A 21858-nucleotide genomic window follows, 5' to 3' on the forward strand; every position below is an offset into this window, starting at 1 on the left:
TTTTTCCAAGGCCAGATTTCTGAAAGCAGCTTCCAAGGCTATAGCCTGGACATAAAGACGGGTCTCATGAAAACATTCCTTCAGCGGAGGATGCACTCCCTCTTTAATGCTTTTCTCCAAAATACTTCAATAACAACAACAACAACAACAACAACAACAACAAAAAGACAATGTAGGCAATCTGTTTCCTTTGAGACTGGGCTCACTTCTGAGCTTGGAGGGGTGCTTGCAGCACTTAGTAACAGATATCACCTAGACATCTTTAACTCCTCTGCCGCCCCCAATCCCACCTGCAAACTGGAAACTGAAGAAAGAGGTGTCTCGAAAACATGAAATCCTCTTTTGCCTGGTGGGATATCTTTATTCCTGTATAATTTCTCCAAATAACACTCTTGAGTCTCTGAAAATGTAAAAATTGCCTGTAGAGTCAAGGCAAATGAGGGCTAAATCCATTCATTATTTCCCTCTAGGCTCTCATTCACTTCTGGCTATAGGAAGCATCAAAAACACAGGATTGATGGAAAGTATATAAACATATTTCCCAGATACTCAGGCTGTCACAGGGAACATTTTTTGTTCTTGATTTTAATTTAAGCCAAGCTGAGCAGTGGAAAACGTTCAGGTAAAAATAAAGATTTTTTTTTTTATTTTTCTGAAAGATATTTCTCATTCTGAATGATGTTATTCTTTTCCTTTGAATTTCATGGCAAGTTCTGATTATCTGTTCATATTCGAGTCATTCTTGGATCCTTGCCTATATCTTCATTACCCATCAAAGATTAAGCACAATTGATAAGGAATCCATGGCCCTGATCTTTGTTATGGATTGTTTTTTAATCTCTCAGGATAGTCTAGATTGTGTTTTGTAGCAAAGTCCAATTTCTCAGTGGCTGAATACAACTTAATAGTGCTCAACACTCAGGGACCCTAGTAGATAGATCAGCCATCATCTCAAATGCTGTCAGTCGACATACTCAAAGGAAAGGGAGTGCTGAGGGGTCTCACAAAGGTTATTCAATGCTCTCACCTACAAGTGGCATTCTCCAGTTACTTGAATTCACGACTCATTGGCTAGAGCTAAAACATATGGTCCCACCAAAAAAGAAAGGCCAGGGAGTACCATCCTAACATGTTTCTGAAGGCAAAGAGCCAGAAACAGTTGAGGAATAGCAATAAGGACCATCCCAGCCCTCTAAATATTTTTTTTCTTTCAAAAATGTTGTAGGGAAAGTTGAGAAAAGCTAACTGAATAGCAAAGTAGGAAAAACATGCATTTTTCATTGTTAAGAGTCTGCTTATAAAAGGTAATGTTCCAACAGCTGCATGAACCATTTCTTTGTAAATAACAACAACCTCGGAGCTATTACTCTCTTGTCTCCAAATGTATATACTTTGTAACTTCTGACATTTATACCTCCTTTTTTTTCCAAAAAGGGTTTGAGGTAGCTTACAAATAAAGCAAAACAGAATAAATAGAAAGGGACAAGAAGAAGGAGTTTACTGATTTACTGATAATGATTATAATGATTTGGCTCATCCAGGATATGAATGAAGCAAAGAAATAAGGTTTCTCTCCCAAATGTAACATTTGTATAAACCACAGCTCATAAACAGGCATAAAGACTGATGAATGTAGCCTTCAGTTGTTTACTTCACACAGAACTGTTTTTGAACTTGAATTTGAATGTCTTTAGGTCTAAAATTCACTATCCAGTTTGGCCATAATTTCTCACCACTTCCTACCACAATCCAATTTATGTCTTCCATGTAGCACAGCCCCTGTAGGAATTTGAGACCCTTGGTACAAAATACAGTGTCTCCGTAAAATAAAATGTTTCATAAATTCAGTGTCTATTCCCTCTGTACCAGCTGTTTTGAAGAAATATAAAACAGACAATAACTATACCGATGATTCTCAAACAGCAAATTCTATTGGGAAACATAATACAAAACATGTGAGAACAAATAGCATGAACTAGTCTATATATTTATGGCTCTTTATATTTTAGCAAGCTATTTCACATTTATTACTGCTGTGGGTTCTTTCAGGAGTCCTATGAAACAATCAATATAAGGATTATAGTTCCCATTTTTCAGATAAAAACACTGAGCCACAACAAGGCAAGTTGGTAAGTTGTCTTACCTCAAGTCACAAGACTAATGACAGATATAACATAAGCTCCACAGAGAGCTCTGTCTTTAATAATTTTATGTCCTGCTTAGCACCAAATACAGTAGGCATTTCATAAACATTCTCTAAATTAATAAGAAAAAGAATATCTGGGTCAGCACAAATACTGTTTCATAAGCATGGACAGTAAAAGAAAGCTTATGGATAAGAATGATCAGAACCCACAAGTCACACTACATCATAACTGATATATGTGGAATATATAAAAACTAGATGCTAGTTATGACCACAAGACACATGTGATATGTAGGAAATATGAAAAATGCCAGGTACCTAAAAAATTATACATAAATATAATAATACCAAATGTTGACGAAAGGGATCAGTGATTACTCTTGCTGCTCAAAAACAAACAAAAATATCAATGGAATTACTCAGTGGAAAGTATCCTAGAATTTGTGGACTTTAGAAATAAGCAAAGCTATAATATTTACAAAATTTACAGTATTTATTGCAATATTATTTGTAATAGCAAAATATTGGAAATTACCCTAATGTTCGATAGAGGCTAGTTGAACAAACTATGGTACATCATCACAATGGAATATTATGCAGCTTGATAAAGGAATAATGAAGAGGACCGCAACGAAGAGAACTAACACTCGTGATTCTTAGGATGTATTGAGAAATGAAAAAGATCAAGGTACAGAAATATAAATATAAATATATATATATATATATATATATATATATATATAAATATATATATATACACACACACATACATATATATATATACACATATACATATACACACATAGCTATTATTAAATATACATATATTTAAAACTTACATAAAATATGTGTGTATACAATGCATGCATGTATATACACGTTTGTGTGTGTGTATATATATATATATATATGTTATATAGAAGGGATAAAAAGATGTACATGTACACATATTTAATTATATTTACAAAAAAATAAAAAAGAATCACTGTCAGTATAAACCAAAACTTAATAAAAATTGTAATCTCTAGAGTACAAAATATGACAGGGGATTTTTGTAAAATGTGAGTCTTTCACATATTTTGTTACGGAGCTTTGACTTTGGAATGATAAAAAAATTATTTATCTATTCAAAAAAAATTTAATTAAAAAGCAATCTTCAAAACACAAAGCACAAGAATTTGACGGCACATCCTTAGTAATTTATTTTCTAAGAGCCAAGAGACCAGCACGGTATATTGTCATCAGAGTCACAGAAAATCCAGCTTCTTTCAGGAAAGTGATTTGATCTTGGCAACAATGGAACACGTGGAGAAGGAAGTAGCTGAGCTTAGCGAATGAGGACACTTGGTAACATTATATTTCCCAGTGAAAAAGCTTGAGATAATGAAAACTTCACGAACAAGTAAATTTAGGCATTTTTTCTCAATAAGGTTGTGTAAGGATCATTGTATACATCCATCAATGAGTTACCTAGCACTCATTTCTTTGACCAATTTGGAATACCACTTATAATGAGACTGACTATTCTATAAATAGATTAAGGAGGTTAAAGAAAATGGATTTAAGGCACAATTTTCATAAGCCTAGGAGTGACTGGAATATTATCTACTAGATATTATAAACTCCTTCATCTTTACTGAACAGGAGAAAATGAATTAGAGTGGAAGCAGAAAGGATATTAGATCAGACTAAAGAACATCTTTGAAAAACAAGGATTAAACACTGGAATATGAGGATTATAAAATTTATTTCCAAAACAATAGCCTCTCTATTCAATTACCTGGACTTGAAGCCATAGTGAAACCAATCAAGATATGCTGGCACATAAAATTTCTTAAGATAAAATGTCCCCAGTGGGGTGGAGGAAGATGACAGCATTTACAAAATACCAAATAATGTCGAGTTCTGAGTCAAAAGTACTCTGTAATTCTAAAGAAACTTTACTTAAATTTTGTGATACCTTTATTTCACTAAAAAAAAAAAAAAAAAAAAAAAAAAAACTTGGTCTTATAGTTAGCAATATACCATGTACTTATGAATAGGATTAAATATGCTATTGTAAAATTACAGAATTTTAAAAAGAGGAAAATATGTTTGATTATTTTAATAATAATTCAAAATGACTACTATCAACTGGTAAACCTTAATACATTTTGATCAGAAGTTTAAAATTTGCGTAAATATATTATTTCACATTTTTGTTTTAAGGGAACAAAAGAATACACAATGGATGGATAATACATAATAATAACAAATGGGTATTGTATGGGAGGAGACAGTCTAGGATGTCTTTTGTTCTTGTTTCGTCTAGTGTTTTGTTGTTTTGTGTGTGAAGTACTCAAAACCTAGTAAACAGGGAGAACCCACAAAATTTATTAAGAAAAAGTAATGTAGATGAGATTCAAAGGACGTCCCTCATTTACTAAGGTAACCCGGACTACGTGGCCAACATATTGATGTAAGAGGTAAGGCAAAAGAAAAAGAGTTATGTCAAGAAACTGAATAAATCCTAGAAAAGAAATGTTGCCAAGAGTTCAACTTTTTTTTTAATATGGCCTCATTATTGTAGACATGCTATTAAATAGCCAACAGCAATAGGAATTTTCATGCATAATTTTTAAATTAATATTGAATTGCCCAAGTCTACCTAAAGAGAGATGTTCGTTTTTCATCTTGTCCTTTATGTTTGAAAGGCCTTTGAAAAGATAAGTACTTAGCTTTTTATTGGCAATCACAAGACTGCTACCGTGTTTCCCTGAAAATAAGACCTAGATGGACAATCAGCTCTAATGCGTCTTTTGGAGCAAAAATTAATATAAGACCGGGTCTTATATTATAGTAAAATAAGACCCGGTCTTATATTAATTATAGTAAAATAAGACCCGGTCTTATATTAATTATAGTAAAATAAGACCCGGTCTTATATTAATTATAGTAAAATAAGACCCGGTCTTATATTAATTATAGTAAAATAAGACCCGGTCTTATATTAATTATAGTAAAATAAGACCCGGTCTTATATTAATTATAGTAAAATAAGACCCGGTCTTATATTAATTTTCGTTCCAAAAGACGCATTAGAGCTGATTGTCCATCTAGGTCTTATTTTTGGGTTAAAACGGTAATAGGCAAGTATATGGAAGTTGCATTTCCACTCAGGTGAACCTCAAAGAGATACAGCGTTTCCAGGGCTACTGTCTAGACTAAAAAATCAAATTGAGCATATTATTTAAACAAGTGTGTTTTTGTCATTTTCTGTACACTAAAATTTTCTTCTTCCTATAACAGGATCAAAAGGTAGCATTGTCAGTATACTCTCATTTGTTAACTAAGTTTTCTTTATAAAACATGAAGTTATAGAAACCAATCACAACTCATTGGGTTTTGTTGGATTAGATACACGTCTAATCTAAATACCAGTTATTTTGACCTTTGATAGTCCTTCATTTAATTAATCTTCTTAAATTTTTGCCTCTTTCACCTGTATAATCTCTATTCAAGAATTCTACATAATACCAAATGGCTACACAAATGTTTTCCTGAATGAAATAGTCTTCCTGCCAGGGTAGCCAAATGCCTGCTGTGAAATATGAAACTAATCCTTCTTAATGTAGTGTTCAAGTCACAAAGAAGGTTTAATAGCTATAATAGAAATAAGTCAAGATAGGCATTATAAAATTTACTTGATAAAGTATCATAAAGTCACACAAGGAAGAGACAAAATAAAATTAATTCCCCTAATGTACCGCAAATATCAACTACCACACACTACCTACAAGCCATATGTTTTTTCCATCTGTTCTGTTATCGTCAACTAAATTTGTAGTATTTGGGCTATCAGGATTGTCAAACATGAGCTGGGCATGATTTTAAAACCTAGGTGTTACCGATCGTTGTTTTTCTCTTTTCTTTCTATTTTTTTAAGGAAGCTACTCACCTGTATGCCTGTCCCACCACTGATGATATTTCCTGGGTTTAGACTAAAATTCCTCCAGTATGTCTGAGGAATGTAAATTAATCCTGAGGAAGCTTAGAATCCTGGAGCCACTGATCACGTACTGCTTTCAATACCTTGAATGGTGGCTACAGCACAGAAAAAATGGGATTTCTGAAGATTAATATGATCTTCTAAGTGAAGAAGTGCTGGATTGGTGGCCTTTGATTGGTGGATTATGGTGTGTGGTAGGCAGAATTCTAAGATGACCCTCACAATGACCCTAACCCTTGTATTAGCTCTTCCCTTTGAGTGGCAGAGGATCCCAATTCCTTCTAGCCAATAGAATATGGGAAAGCTATGACACAGTCACTCCCTTGGTTAAGTTACACTACATAGCAAAGGTGAGGCGTAGTCACTCCTGTGATTACATTACATTATACAAGACTTCAGTTTAGCAACTGAAGTGAGAGGCGCTTCTGCTGGCTTTGAAGAGGTAAATGACCATGTTGTGAAGAGGCCTCTGAGAAGGATGTGGCTAGGAACTACAGAGGCATCTCCGAGCTGAGAGCAGCCCCCAGTCAGCAAGACAGCAGGGATATTAGTCCTACAACCACAAGAAACTAAACTCTGTCAACACTACATGAGTTTGGAAGAGAACCCCAAGCTTCTGAAAGGAGAAGTCTGGTCGATGCCTTGATTACATCCTAGGAGACCCTGAGCAGAAGACCTAGTCAACCTGTGCCTGGACTCCTGACCCATGAAAACTGAGAGATAGTAAGTGTGTATTATTTTAAATGGCTAAATCTGTGGTAATTTTTACGTAGCAATAGAAAATGAATTCACTGCATATAAAAAGAATTTCTTAAACGTAAAGCCAAGCAATGCATCTTCCATGTCCTTCTTTCTCTCATGGAAGCATGTGTGGGACTTGAGGAAGAAGTCCTTAAATATAAACAGAAATATTCAGATGTGTTTTTTTACCTCCAGAATTCGGCCTTTGATACCAAAAGAATATTGTGTATAGCTTTGAAGTTTTCAAAATATTAAAAAGAAAGTAGCTTTATTATGAGACAAAGACTCTTGCTTCTTTTAAGACTTCTTTAAATATTTTTCCTATGAAAGTCATTTCAAATTGATCAAAATTTTATTTGTAAAGTTGTAAACATAAATATTAAAATGGATCCATAGATGTTAAGTGTGATGTTTGTGAAAATGTTTGTGACATATGTGTGTCTTAAGAGCAAAACCATGGTTAGGTGACAAATACCATATGTAGGGTTTCTGGGTGGGAAGTCCCATCCGTTCTCCGGAATTTTTTCCGCTTTCCCTTTCCTGAATCCCGAAATATAAACAGCTTTCTGTTCTCCACGATGAATCGTTTCCACAAAGTAATGGCCGATACTACCAACCACCTGGGTTTAAGGAGCAGATTTTCCCGATTTCCCGACCAACTTTTCTAGGGATTTGGGAATGGAAAAGCAAAAAAAAATAAAAAAAATCCCAAGAACATTCCCACCTGGAAATTTCCTCCTGGAAATAGGGAATTCCCACCTGGAAACCCTAATCATATGGTATTTGGGGCAAGATTTCCAGGAAGCAATGGTACATACTCTTCCATGAAACTGGGACCCTAGATCACTATTTTAAAGAACGGCCATCTACAAAGAGCCAGGTAAATTAGGATGGCTTTCAAATCCAGGCACAAAACTGTGCCTTGAAAATACTGCTAGGACCAATATAACACAATTGTATGCCATTGAATACATAAAAGACATTAATTACATTATGACAACACATACTGATAATAGATGGTCTTATAGTATAGTCAAATGGCAACTTCAGGACCTGAATTAAATTATCTTTTAAGATTACTAACAAGAAGTATGGTGTGTATATATGTATGTGATATATATCTCCTTTGGGCCTGTGAAGCATGCCTAAAATAATCTTAGGTAAGAAATGCATTTAACACTTCCTTTTATTACACTGAACAAGGAGAAGAAGGTAAGATAGAGAAGCTAAATCTATGATAAGCTGTACATAGAGGCAATGCAAATTCCATGGACTAAACAAAGGTCTTTCCAACCTTTCAGTTTTTTCAACTATTTTCAAAGATATAACTTTTAAATAAATATTTTTTAAATATTAAAATAATTATAAGCATTGGAAAAATCAAGAAAATTACTTTCTTATTCTGTGGTAAATTTTAATTTGAGCAAAACCTACTTAGAGAACTATTTTGTAAGAGTGTTAAAGTCTAATGGTTTCTCTTATGGGTAAATTTGCATAATTAGTTTTTCCCTGCACCTCCAAGCCACTCCTAACATCTACAAAGTTAGATATAGTGAATATAGTATTAAAGAGATGGCCAAGGACACAGTATTACGGTACATTCCTTTTCCTGAGGGATGTCATATCTATAAAGAATTCTATTTCTTCATTTGTTAACAGCATATAAATAATGTTCCATGATGTATTAATATCTGGTCTTGTCAAATCATGGCTTCAGAACAAAGTGTGTGTGTGTGTGTAAACACACACACATTACACACGCATACTTACACACACATACATATACACACACATTTTGGGAGTTTAGCGAATTTGACTGTGTCAGTATAAATTTGGTGTGCATAGTAAGCTTGTGTAGCCTACTAATTTCCTTAAAGAAATCAGTAATTTATATACCTTCAACTGTTCTTTAGTTCTTAAACTGTTAAATTTTTTTTCTTCATAATTCTCTCCAAAGGGAACATTTCTTTGCCAAACTGTAGGAGTATGGTAACCTAGCACACAGAATTCTGTCTGTTGTTTTAAACAACCACATTTAATTTACACTGCATTTCTTCAGTAGAATACCCCAGGTACTTTCTCCTCTGAATATATTAGAGATGTTATGTATGTATATATGTGTGTATACGTGTATGTACATAATTCTTTTTTATATATCAGGGGTGAAAAAAAAATGTATACAAGTGGACCGACAGTTCGGTCAACGTTGCTCAAGCAGTAGCTCGCCGTAATGAGAAGTGTCTGGACGCTGATGGTAACTGCTTTGAGCACCTTTTGTAACTGCAGAAGTCAAATGTGACTTGTATTCATCTTTTGTTATCGGTATATATTGAGTATTAGAATTTTAATACAGTTTTCCTTTCTTAAAATGTGTATACATTTTTTTGGTACCCTCTGTATGTGCCTATGGAGGGTGTGTGGTGTGTGTGTTTGTGTGTGTGTGTGTGTGTGCGTGTGTGTGTGTCTTGAAAAGAATTCTTAAATCTCCCTTATTGGTATAAACCACTGATACGCATGGTTTGGTTAAATTACCCCTGCCAGGTTTATTATCTCTCTTTTTCCCTGCTGTTAGCATGTGTAATTGTATGGTTTTAAGAACTTGAATGACTCACCATAAAGCAAGCTGAAAAAATAAGGGACAGATGTGTTTCTATGTATTTTTTGAGGGTTGCTAGGATGGGAACCCTTTCAGCTTATTTCGGAATCTCATCTCAGAGGTAGCTTTTTCCTCCTTAGCTTACCTCTCCTCCCCAGTCCTCAACCCCTCAACCACCAGAAGGATGGAATGCTCACACTGTAAATGCCACCCACCAACTTGAATGAGGGAGCAAACAATAATACAATGGCCACCCATCAGCAAGAGAAATGATTATTGCAGTCTCCTCTAGTAAGGTTAAATGAAGGGGAACCTTCCTATGCACAAAAGATAAAGCAAAATGACTCCCTCCCCTCTTCAAGTGATGATTAATAGGAGACAGCCTACCAGGTCATTTGTGGTAAGAGATCATAAACAGGACTATGATTGTTGATCAGATTTCAAAACTTTGGTCTTGATCCCTTAACTGCATAGAAAAACCCACCCCATGGTTAACCTAACCAGAAGCAGGCAGGAGCCAAAAGTTTTAATGAGAGGTCAAACTGACAGCAAAAGAGTTGAACTTTTACAGTTTCAGGGTCAGACAACTTGTCAACAGAGTCAAATTCCCTTTTTAACAGCAGCCCAGTAAACTTAACATGAGTAGAAGATGTAATGGAGAAGTGGCTGGGGGCAAAACAGCATTTTATCTTTAAATGAAAAACATCTTAGTAATGAGCTGCTAATTTATTTAAGCCAAGTTATTACATTTCCAGAGGGAAGTGGCTCTCAGTTTGAGGGTGCAAGGATTCCTTATCTACCCTTATCAATTTTGGGGGCCTTTTGTGATTCTCCTCTCTTGCTTTCAGTCGATTGAAAAGAATACTGTATCTTTCAGGAGTTGCAATTAGATGCTAACTTAGAAGACAATGTTAAGCCAGATAGTGAACTGCGATAAGGCTCATTTTGAACTGAAAACTGTATCTCCCTTCACTGGAGACAACAAAAGAAACTGTGGATCTAGTATCTCTCTTCATTATCATCCAAGATCTCCTTGGGTACATACAAGATGCACACTTGAAGAAAATATGCGTAGTAGTGTGCAATGCATCCTAAATGCAGTGCAAGCCATTCGAGGTGCAACTGAGTAACGCAACAGTTGAAACACACCTGCTGGAGGAGGGGTAGGAGTCTACTCCTACTCTCTAGGCTTTTGAAAGGAGCCAGTGGTCATGACTGGTAGATTGCAAGCTGGCAGAGAGCAGAGGAAATGGAACAGTAATTCCATCAAGGCAAAGAGGTGTGTGAGCAAGGGAAAGTCACAGTTTCCGAATGGAGTCAGCCTGGTAAAAGTAGGGGCCAAAGAATTCTAGAACTGAGTTCTGTCACTCACGAACAAAGAGTTCTAGAAGAAGTTAGTCAATTTCTGGGAACATCCATTTCCTCCTTTTGCAAATGGATATACTTATCTACCTCATAAGGCTGTTCGATTATTAAATGAGAGTTATATATACATATAAAAGATGGCTCTTCAAATGTAAAATCCCTATGCTGATATTGCTTATGTCATAATTATTATAAAAGTAGTAAATGTATCTAATGAAAAAAGGAAAATATAGAAATATACAAAGTACATAGTGATGATTTCTTGTACTTGTATCTCATCACAGTCCCAGGGTGGGGTGATGGTCAACTGTTTACAACTTGATCTCTATTTATTCTGGTTTTATCCTATGCTTGTATAAGCATATGTATAATTATTACTATTTTACAAGAATGTAAACTGTTGCTCTGAATTTACTATTTTCATGTAATAATACATCATGATTGTATCTCTGGTTATCTCTGAATATTCATTTACATGAACACTCTAATAAGTTTTGCCTGTATCTACCGATTAACTATATATATATATATATATATATATATATATATATATATATATATATATATATAGTTATATAGTTATATAGTTATATATAGTTATATATATATGACTATACATATATATACAAATATATGTGTGTAAATATATATTGTATCATTAAGTACATACATTAAATGTTAAAATAAGCATTTTTATTAAGGGATTTCTTTAAGATAAAGTCCTAAAAGTTGAACTGCTAGTTAAAAGACATGCAGTTTTTAAGTTATGATAGTTATTATCATATGTTCTTTTAAAATGTTGAACCAACATTTTAAAAAATTAAAAAATATATATATTACAGTAAAAGACACATTGCCATTAATCCCCCTCAAAATACTCCCCCTTGCTTTGAACACACTTATCCCATCATTCTTTCCACTTTCTGAAGTAGTTCTGGAAGTCCTCGTTCATGAGTATCTGTAGTTGTGCTGTCATGGCTGCCTCGATGTCCTGAATCATTTTGACTTTGGGTAAGAGCCAGAAGTCGCAGGGTGCCAGCTCTGGTCAATAAGGTGGATGAAGACACACTGTAATGTTTTTATTTGACACAAATTGCCGGATACCAGAAGCGATGTGTGACACAGAGCATTGTCATGATGGAGGATGATTTACAGCACACTTTAAAACATACCTTCTCTCAACTGCATCTCACACCCGACTGACTGCACCGAACAAGTTGAAACTTGTCACACACTGTTACAAAGGTTCGATGTGCCGCTTCCCGTATTGAAGATCCCTGTCTTTCTGTTGGATGGCACTCGGCATTAGCATTCACCATATTTGTTGATCACAATGGAAAGGCTCCATGTCACACATTGCTTCTGGTACAGCAATTTCTGTCAAATAGGAAACATTACGGTGTATCCTCATCCACCTTAGTCACCAGATCTGGCACCGTGCAACTTCTGGCTCTTCCTCAAAGTCAAAATGACTCAGGACATTGAGGCAGCCATGACAGTGCAACTAAAGACACTCACGAAAGAGGACTTCCAGAACTGCTTCAGAAAGTGGCAAGAACAATGGGATAAGTTTGTATGAAGTGAGGGGGAGTATTTTGAGGGGGATTAATGGCAATGTGTCTTTTACTATAATAATGTTTTTTAATTTACACATTCACTGTATTGTTTGATCACACCTCAGTTACAAAATTTAGTCACCAGCCTCACAGAATAATTAACACGTTACATTTTAATGGTGATTTATAATTTTCAAAGCACATTGAGATTCAACCATTTACTGACCACCCTCTACCTGCTAGTTGCTGTGACTACTGGTAAGACATAAAATGCAATAAGTCATTGTCCTTCTGTGAGCTACACTATATATGTTTTCATCCCCATTTTTTAGAACAGGACTATAAAACAGAGGTTACAAGGATGCAGTTCATTTGCCTACATTTGCACAATTTAAAACTGCCAGGGAGATTTAAAACACAGGTCCTCACCATTCCACTACACAATGACCACCTTCCCTGGAGGGGGAGGCGGCAGGGGGAGAAGAGGAGGAGGGCAGGGCTCAGATCACTTCTAATGCTATCCTGGAAGCTCCAAGGTGAAGACCTTGGGAGAAGAAATGTGAAGGTACCATGGGGCAGCAAAAGTCTTCTCAGGCTGAGGGAAATACAACCTAAACCCTGACTGTTCTTTTCCTAAGTCCCCCAGGGGTCAGGGTAATTTAGGACTTTGTCAGTGATCCCTTCTGGTGGTGTGACTCAGCCTTTATCAAAAGCAAGTATTTTTATTTGCTGATATCTTTAACAGCAATTAAAATTAATTGCTGATTAAAGCTTATATTTTAACAGTTTTATTGATATGTCATTCAAATACAATTTACCCATTTAAAATATAAAATCCAGTGATGTTTAGTAGCTTCACAGTTGGAAAACCAGCTCCACAATCAATTTTAGAACAATTTTATCACCCCAAAAAAGAAATACTGTACACCTTAGCTGTAACATCTATAGCTGCTTAACCCAAAGCAACCACTAATATGTCTTCTGACTCTAACTTTACCTATTGGGAATATGTCACATTATATAAATGGAATCATACAATATGTGGACTAGTTGATATTTTAAAGACAGAATAAGCTATTACACCTGGAACTGATTTTAAAAAGAAAAAACACTGACAAAGCAATGTATAAGGTACATAAACATCATAGATATTGTTACAACATCTATGATCTATTAAACATCAGAGGATCATGCAGAATACTTACAGCAAACACTGTTCACTTGCAGCTGAGTATCTGTCTCTGACTCTGATTCCTTCGTTGACTCATGCTCCATATATGAACATTGCAACTTGTTTCAATTCTAAGCAAAATCTGTTTATGTAAATATTCGGACAGTTGTTTTTTTTCTCTTCCTTCAACTGAATATCATATTTGTTCCCATTTCTTCTCTGCTACTGTTTCCTCTACCACCCACTCCCACAGGATCTTAATTTGGAGGGATTTGAGACTATTTTTCCCACATAATTTCCACCACCCCCTTTAAATATTGGTTATCATTATCAACAGGAGATCCCTTCAAGTTAAGAAAAGAGTTGAAAATTATGAACAATCCTGTTTATTGAACACAAGAGTGCTCCAGCTCTGTTAATACATCCTCAGTTGCTCTTCTCAAGATGTCAAAGGATCCTTAAGAAGCACGTTATCATCCAGACACAGTTACATGGTTTTAGAATGCTTTGATTTCATTTAGCAAAGGTAACCCCTGTCCAGATTTTTTTGTTTTTACTAAGGCAAAATGCACAATTCGGTAAGACCTAAAGGAAATATAAAAACTCATATGACCACAACAGTCAAGTTATATTTTCCTTACCACAGAAAGCTCTTCTGGGCTTATATTCCACCACGCCTCTCCTCTAGTTACCCACTATTCTGATATCTACCATTATAGATTAGTTTCGCCTACTCTTGAGTTTCATATACACTAAATCATATAATATATAATCTGGTGTCTGGCTTCTCTCAGTTAACATAATGCTTTCGAGATTCCTCCATGCTGTTCTATGAAACAGTAGCTCATTAATTTTTTTCACTGCTAATTGTTTTCATTGTATAAAATTCTTATATGAAATATCTCATACCTTGGTATGAAATATGTAGAAAGTTACCTACCCATTCTTCAGTTGATTGATTTTTGTATTTTTTTTTCTATTTGGGGGCTATAATGAATACAGCTGCTATGGATAGTCTTGTGAAACTCTTTCTGTGGTCATGTGCATTCATTTATCTTGGATAAATTCCTAGAATGCCTAGTCTTATTGTTTAACATTATTTAAAAACTGCCAGTTTTCCAAAGTGGTTGTACTATTTCACAGTTTGACTGGTGAGTTCATTATATATTCCAGACACAAGTCCTTTGTCTGATATGTGTTGTGACTATTTTCTTCCAATATGCAACTTGTCTTTTTCTTAATGAGATGTCTTGATAAGTTAAAGTTTAGAACTGCAGAAGGTGAACTTTAGAAGTTGAAGTTTACTTTATTGATGTTTGTCTTTTATGGTAATTGCTATCTTTGACCTGTCCTCAATAGTTCTTGGTACTCCTCAAGTCACACAGATATTCTCCTACATTTTCTTCCAAAAGCTTTTTTGTTTTACTTTTATATTTATGTCCATTATCCACTTTGAATTAATTTCTGTGTATTGTGTGAGACAGAGGTCAGTCTATTTTTTCCATGGGCACATGCAGTAATTCCAGAATCATTAAAAAAAAACACAACTTTCCTTTTCCCATTGAATACCTTTCGCACCTATTTAAAAAACCAATTGACCATTAAAATGTAGATGTAATTATAGACTTTCTAGTCTGTTCCACTGATGTCTCTGCAGATTCTTACAATGATACTACACTCTCTTGATTATCATAAATTTATAGTAAGTCTTGAATTTAAATACTGTGAGTCCTCATACTTAGTTGTTTGTCAATATTGTTCGGCTACTCTAGATTTTTTTTTTTCATACCTATTTTACAATAAAATTGCCAATTTTTGAAAGGAATTATTTGTTGGGATTTTTATTGTAATTGCGTTGAATCTAAAAATTAATTTGAGGGGTGGCCGGTTAGCTCAGTCAGTTAGAGTACCAGTTGGTTAGAGTAGCAGTTGGTAGCATCAAGGTTGCCGGTTCAATCCCTGCATGAGCTGTGCCCTCCTAAAATATAACAATAAAAAAATAAAAGTAAAAATCAATTTGAGGAGCGCTGACATCTTAACATTCCGAAGTTTTTAAATTTATTAACATGGTATAGCTCTTTATTTAGTCTTCATTCTTTCAGCATAATTTTTAGTTTTAAGTGTACAGGTATTATACGTCTCCTGTTAAATTAAATCCTAAGTATTTTATATTTGTGAATAGCATTGTGAATAGCATTGATTTCTGTACTTTGATTACCAATTGTTTGTTGCTAGTATAAAAATACATTTTTTTGTTTATTGACCTTGTATCCTGTAAGTTTTCTAACTTCATATTTTTAATAGTAATTTGTAAATTTTATGTACATAATCATGTCATCTGAAAAGTTTAATTTCTTCCTTTCCAATCTTTATGACTTTTCTTTTTGTTTCAGCGTATTGATTTGGGCATATAATGTTGGATAAAAGTGAGAGAAGAGGCATCCTTGCCTTTTCCTAATCTGAAGGGGAAAGCGTTCATTATTTCATCATTAAATAAGATTTTACCTGATTGAGGTAGTTCCTGTCTACTCCTAGTTCATGAAAGGTTATATCAATGAATGGGTGTTGAATTCTGACAAATGCTTTCTCTGCACTTCTTGTGATGATCATGTTTTGTATCCTTCCATTATTTTTACTGACTTTTTAATGTTAAAATAACTTTGCATTGGGAATAAATTCCATTTGGTTATCTTGTATTATAATTCTAATATGTTACTAGACTCAGTTTGCTAATATTTTCCTAGGATTTCATAAGCAACATTTCTCTGTAATTGTATTTTCTTAAAATGTCTTTGAAAGATTTGGGTATCATTGTTATACTGATGGCATAAAATGAACTGGGACATATTTCTTTCTCCTCTATTTTCTGGTATGTTTGTTTCAGAGTTCTTTACATGTTTAATAGAATTTATAAGTCAAAATAACTAGATCTAGATTTCTCTTTGGGGAGAAGATTTTGATAATTCAATTTTTTAAGAGATGCAATGCTATTTATATATTCTATTGTCTCTCTTGTGAATTTTGATAAATTCTTTTTTTCAAGAAATTTGTCCATTATAAGTTATCAAATTCAATGGCATAAAGTTGTCATTTAATGGTATAAGTTGTCAAATTTAATGGTGTAATATCTCTTATTCATTGTTTTACTATCTATAGGATCTATAGTGATATTGGATATTTTGTTTCTAATACTGAAAATTTATGATTTCTATGTTTTTTATTGATCATTCCTTGCTAGACATTTATTAAATTTAATCAGCCTTTTTAAAGAACCAATTTTTGACTTTGTTAATTTTCTCTACTGTTATTGCATTTTACATTTCTATTTTAATCTACTCTTCTTTTTTATATTCTTGCGATGAAAACTTAGAGTATTGATTTTAAACTTTTGTTCTTTTCTATATAACTTTTAAGTGCTATATATTTCCCTGTAGGCATTATTTTATCTGCAGCCCATGCATTTTGATATATTGTACTTTCATTCTCATTTAGTTAGAAGTATTTTCTAATTTCTCTTGTGATTTCTTCTTTGGCCCAAGGTTGTTTAGAGCACGTTGTTCAGTTTCCAGAAGGAGCTCAAGTGGCTCAACTGCCATTATGAGAAGAGCTCTATCCATTTTCTCTGCCTCATTTCCTGTGGGCAGGATAAGGTGAGCAAGAGAAGATCTTCAAAGCCACAGGATAAAAAAATTATTTGAGGGCCCGCCGGGTGGCTCAGGTAGTTAGAGCTCCATGCTCCTAACTTCAAGGACTGCTGGTTTGATTACCACATGGGCCAGTGGGCTCTCAGCCACAAGGTTGCCAGTTTGATTCCTCAAGTCCTGCAAGAGATGGTGGGCTCTGCCCCCTGCAACTAAGATTGAACATGGCACCTTGAACTGAGCTGCCGCTGAGCTCCCGAATGGCTCAGTTGGTTGGAGTGCATCCTCTCAACCACAAGGTTGCCGGTTCGACTCCTGCAAGGGATGGTGTGCTGTGCCCCTGCAACTAGCAATGGCAACCGGACCTGGAGCTGAGCTGCGCCCTCCACAACTAAGACTGAAAGGACAACAACTTGACTTGGAAAAGTCCTGGAAGTACATACTGTTCCCCAATAAAGTCCTGTTCCCCTTCCCCAATAAAATCTTTAAAATATACATATATATATATTTGAGAGTAGGAGATTATTAGCTAGTATTTAAGTATTTGTTGTATGTCAGGTACTGGCTTGGTTCTGGGTCAAATACTCACCAGTGTTCTCTGCAGTCTGTTGTGACCAGCAAAGTCCTACAAAACCTGAAGCAGCTCAAAGTAGCCTTGGAGACCTTAAAGTATTCACTGATGGCCATGATATTATGCTGCAATGATCCTGGAGATGCTGTACCATGTGATGACATCACTGTTAAGGGATCACAGACCAGGCCAGTTGCCCATAGATTGCTATGGGTGACCTGTTTTAAAAATTGTTACTGAAATACAAACAACTATTGGCTTTCTGGTGGAAAGACGCCAAGTTTTGAAAACCTAACCCTAATTTAAAAAAAATAATAATGGAGATCCTGAGTCCACTTTAATGCAAGTCAGACTTGAGAACAAATTATAAGAAATGCAATAACTGGAAATCATTATTAAAGATCTGGGAAGCTTGGAATTTTTTACTTGGGTTTAATAGATTCTTCAGAGCTTAAATATAAATATTCATGACAAGTAAATTTAATGGATGACATTATAAGAAAGATTCAGAATTTCGAAGATGCATCAAAACACATTCGATCTCAAGTAGCTACTACCAAAACCACCTTCAGAATACATCACAAGAATGAAGAACAACTTTAGAGAGCACTAAAAGATGTTTTAGATGAACATTCTCATCTTCAGGGAAGTACAAAGATGCTTTCACAAGGATGCTGAAGAATGGAAAAGAAGAGCAAACAAACTTATCAAAAAAGAAAAAAAAGTATCAGAAAGTCTAACGTGACACTGAAAAATATCAAAATGGTAAAGAAAATCAGGTCAAGCTTTGGGGTGAACATTTGAGATGAAAGATTGGGTTGTGGTTCTTGAAAAAGGCTGTTGTTCTTAGATAGCGAGAACTTGGGGCTGGATATAATGAATGGATTAGAAAATAGAGACCACTTAGAAGATCAATCCAAAAGAGTCTTAAAGAAACTGATTGATACAGTTGAGTTAAACTCTTAAGAACTTTTCAAGAAAACAGAAATCAAATGTACACAAGTTAAGATAAAATAATTGATGCAGCTAATAATCATATTAAAAAGTCATCAAACTGAGAAAGCTTAGCTGCAGTCAGATAGAAAGGGAGAACAAAAATTTCAGTTCCTTCCTGATCTGCATTGAGGGAATGAATTTTCACTAAATAATCCAATTTAGAAAGAATTTACCCTGGAAAAATAGAAGAGAATCTTTTCAAGGAAGATAAAAAGATCAGCCATGCATGTAAAGAGCTAGACACCTATAAAATTCAAGATTCTTTCAGAAAAAGTCAAAAGAATCACTAGTATAAAATCCAACTTTTTTATCTGAGAGAAACCTTGTTAACTTAGAAAAATGCTTGTGTGAGATAAAAGTTACTGAAGAAGAATTGAAATGCCTCAGAAAGTATACTTCACATGCCTGATGTTCCAAATGGGGCATCAGGCTGCTGAGGACTACCAGGGAATCTTCTGGATAATCAGGTCCCTGTGGAAGGAGGAACTTCAGGTTCTCATAGGATCTGAGGTCCAGTTTGGACCAGGACCACCTCCCCAGAGTGAGGACAACAGCAGCAGGATCTCTCCATCAGGCCAACTTTGCCCAGATGCAGCATTTTCTTCATAGCACAGAGCTTGCCCTGGCCCTCCTCACACTGCCAGGTACTAGGGACTGTCTTTAGATTAAACCCTTGCTCTTCCCTTCCCCACATACACAGAGCTGCTGGCCCCGAGTCCTCCACCTCACCTTCTGATTAGAGGGATCCCAGGGGTACATTTCTGAGAAGAGGAAACTGAGAACATCTCAGGAATCATCTTCACTGAGGGGATTCTGTGGACTACCACATTCCCCACCAGCAACAGATGTCTCTACAACAACTATTAAATTTAGTCTTCTGCCAACACAATCAAGAAACAAATTTTGGATCACCCTTTGAATTGATCCCACCTTCCAACGAGTCTACTTCTGAAAATTCAGAGCCACGATAAGATAGTTTTATTTTGTCTCTCCACTAAAATAATTTTGATCTTTTTCTCTTTTAGTTTTATTACTAACAGCAATTAAGTGATAATGCAATGCCTCAAAATAAAGGCACTATAATTTTTAAGATAATATTTTACAAGTACATTATTTAACAATGAATCTTAAAAGTGAATTGCTTCCATTTTATTCTATTTGTAAGTGGTACAATTAATGTATGTCTTCCTATTGACAAGGTTACTGAAATACTCCAGAAACACACCAAGAATTTTTTGTCTTCTAAATATTATGATGTTTTTCTTTTGTTTTATTGTTCTTATTTTAGTGATTATACTTGTCAAATGGAAACTTGATGGAATTATAATTCTAGAAATAGTGTTTTATAGCTGTATATTATATAAATGTGAATCTTATTAGTAAAATTGTTTCTAATTTGATATCTAAATCGTGTAGATAGAGTATGTTTGTTATTGCTATTTAATAAATCTCTTCTGTTGATTCAGAAACACTAAAATGTTTTCTCTCTTTTACAGTATTTTTTACTTTTCTCTTAAGTTTTACTAATGTAAGTAAATGATTATATAAATGGAAAAATATTCAATTGATGAATTATCTTATAGAGAAACTTATTGCAAAGTCAGCTGTCAAATATCAATGCAAATAAAAGCAAATGGAATAATTCAAAACAGGAGAAAAGTCTATCTGACTTTAGAATGGTTAGATAATTTTTTGATATGTAAATGGGCTCATTAAATTTTCCAGTCTAAATTTGGAATCCCTGTCGGTAGCAAAACACAATTTGACTATCACGTTGATTTCTACAGGTCAACAATACTATTTGAGTCTAGTATGGCCTATCCCAGGAAATGAGCCTGGTTTTCCCTCTTTCTATAAAGCCATCAACTTTTCCCACATGATTTTTTTCTTCCTACAATAACCAAATAATAAGACCCATTCTACTAATATGTTTTCCCTTTTGCTCCCTCTCCTCCCCTAACCTCATTAAGCCATGGAAGAGTTCATTATAATTCATATTCCTTTAACTATATTTCTTTCCCTGGGCTTTGTTTTCTGACTCCATTTCCTAGATGACAAATCAAAAGACTTTTGTCTTTTACTTTTTCCACACACTAGCCTACCCTTCATCTTATCCTTTTAACTATGAGGAATCCTTTTTCATTCCCCCAGACCAGGAGCCCTTACCCATTTCTCAGGCTTTCTTCCATTTTACAGGCTACAATTCCTTTAAGATGCATCAATACATTATAGTAGACTATTCAAATAGATTTAACTTTAAGTGGACCACTTATATCTCAAGGAAATCTCAAAAGGAAGTCTCACATCTCGATAGATCCCAAGAAAGGTCCTTTTTTTTGACAAAAATGGGCAAAGAAAAATGTGCTGGGTGGCAGAAGGTGGGCTTGTATGTAATGAATAATTCTCTCTCAAGTATTTGAGAGTTTACTCTGTTTTTTATAATAATAAAAAAATACTTATTTTTATTAAGACATCATATGTCCTCCCATATTAACATTTTAACATCATTGACCAAAACTCAACTGTGCTCTATCTATAAAGCCACCACTGAAGATTATGAAACTGAAGCTGTGAGAAGGATCCCAAGTTGGGTGATTTTGGTTAACGTGCTTAACCCCTCCTTCTGAGCCTCTGCTTCCTCGTCTGTGAAGTAGAGATCACAATATCCAGCCAACTCCCAGGATTGTCCTGAGGCACAAAAGTAATAATATTATCCTCTCATGCACTCTGATCCAGCCACATCAACTCACCTGCCAGACCCAGGTGTGTTCTCAAACCTCCTGGCCTTTAGAAATACTCTTTTCCTGCCTGAATGCTCTTTCTGCCCCCTCCTTCTTGGCCCATCAATGTCCTTAATAATTTGCAAAGGCCCAATCCAAATGTAATTTTCTCTGGTAAACTTTCCCTTGCTTACCCTATGAGCAGTGGCTGCCTTCTCTGACCCACCACCCCTTGCGTTTTGTGCAAATCTCTAGTATAATAAAACATGAATCACGATGTGATTGTTTCCATGACTGGATCCTTCACTGGGTTTGCTAATTCCACAAGAATAACCAAGTGTCTTTGTTCTCTTTGTACCTACCACGT

The sequence above is a fragment of the Rhinolophus sinicus genome, chromosome 17, assembly GCF_057876585.1.
Source record: "Rhinolophus sinicus isolate RSI-liver-muscle chromosome 17, RSI-T2T, whole genome shotgun sequence".
Lineage (NCBI taxonomy): Eukaryota > Metazoa > Chordata > Mammalia > Chiroptera > Rhinolophidae > Rhinolophus > Rhinolophus sinicus.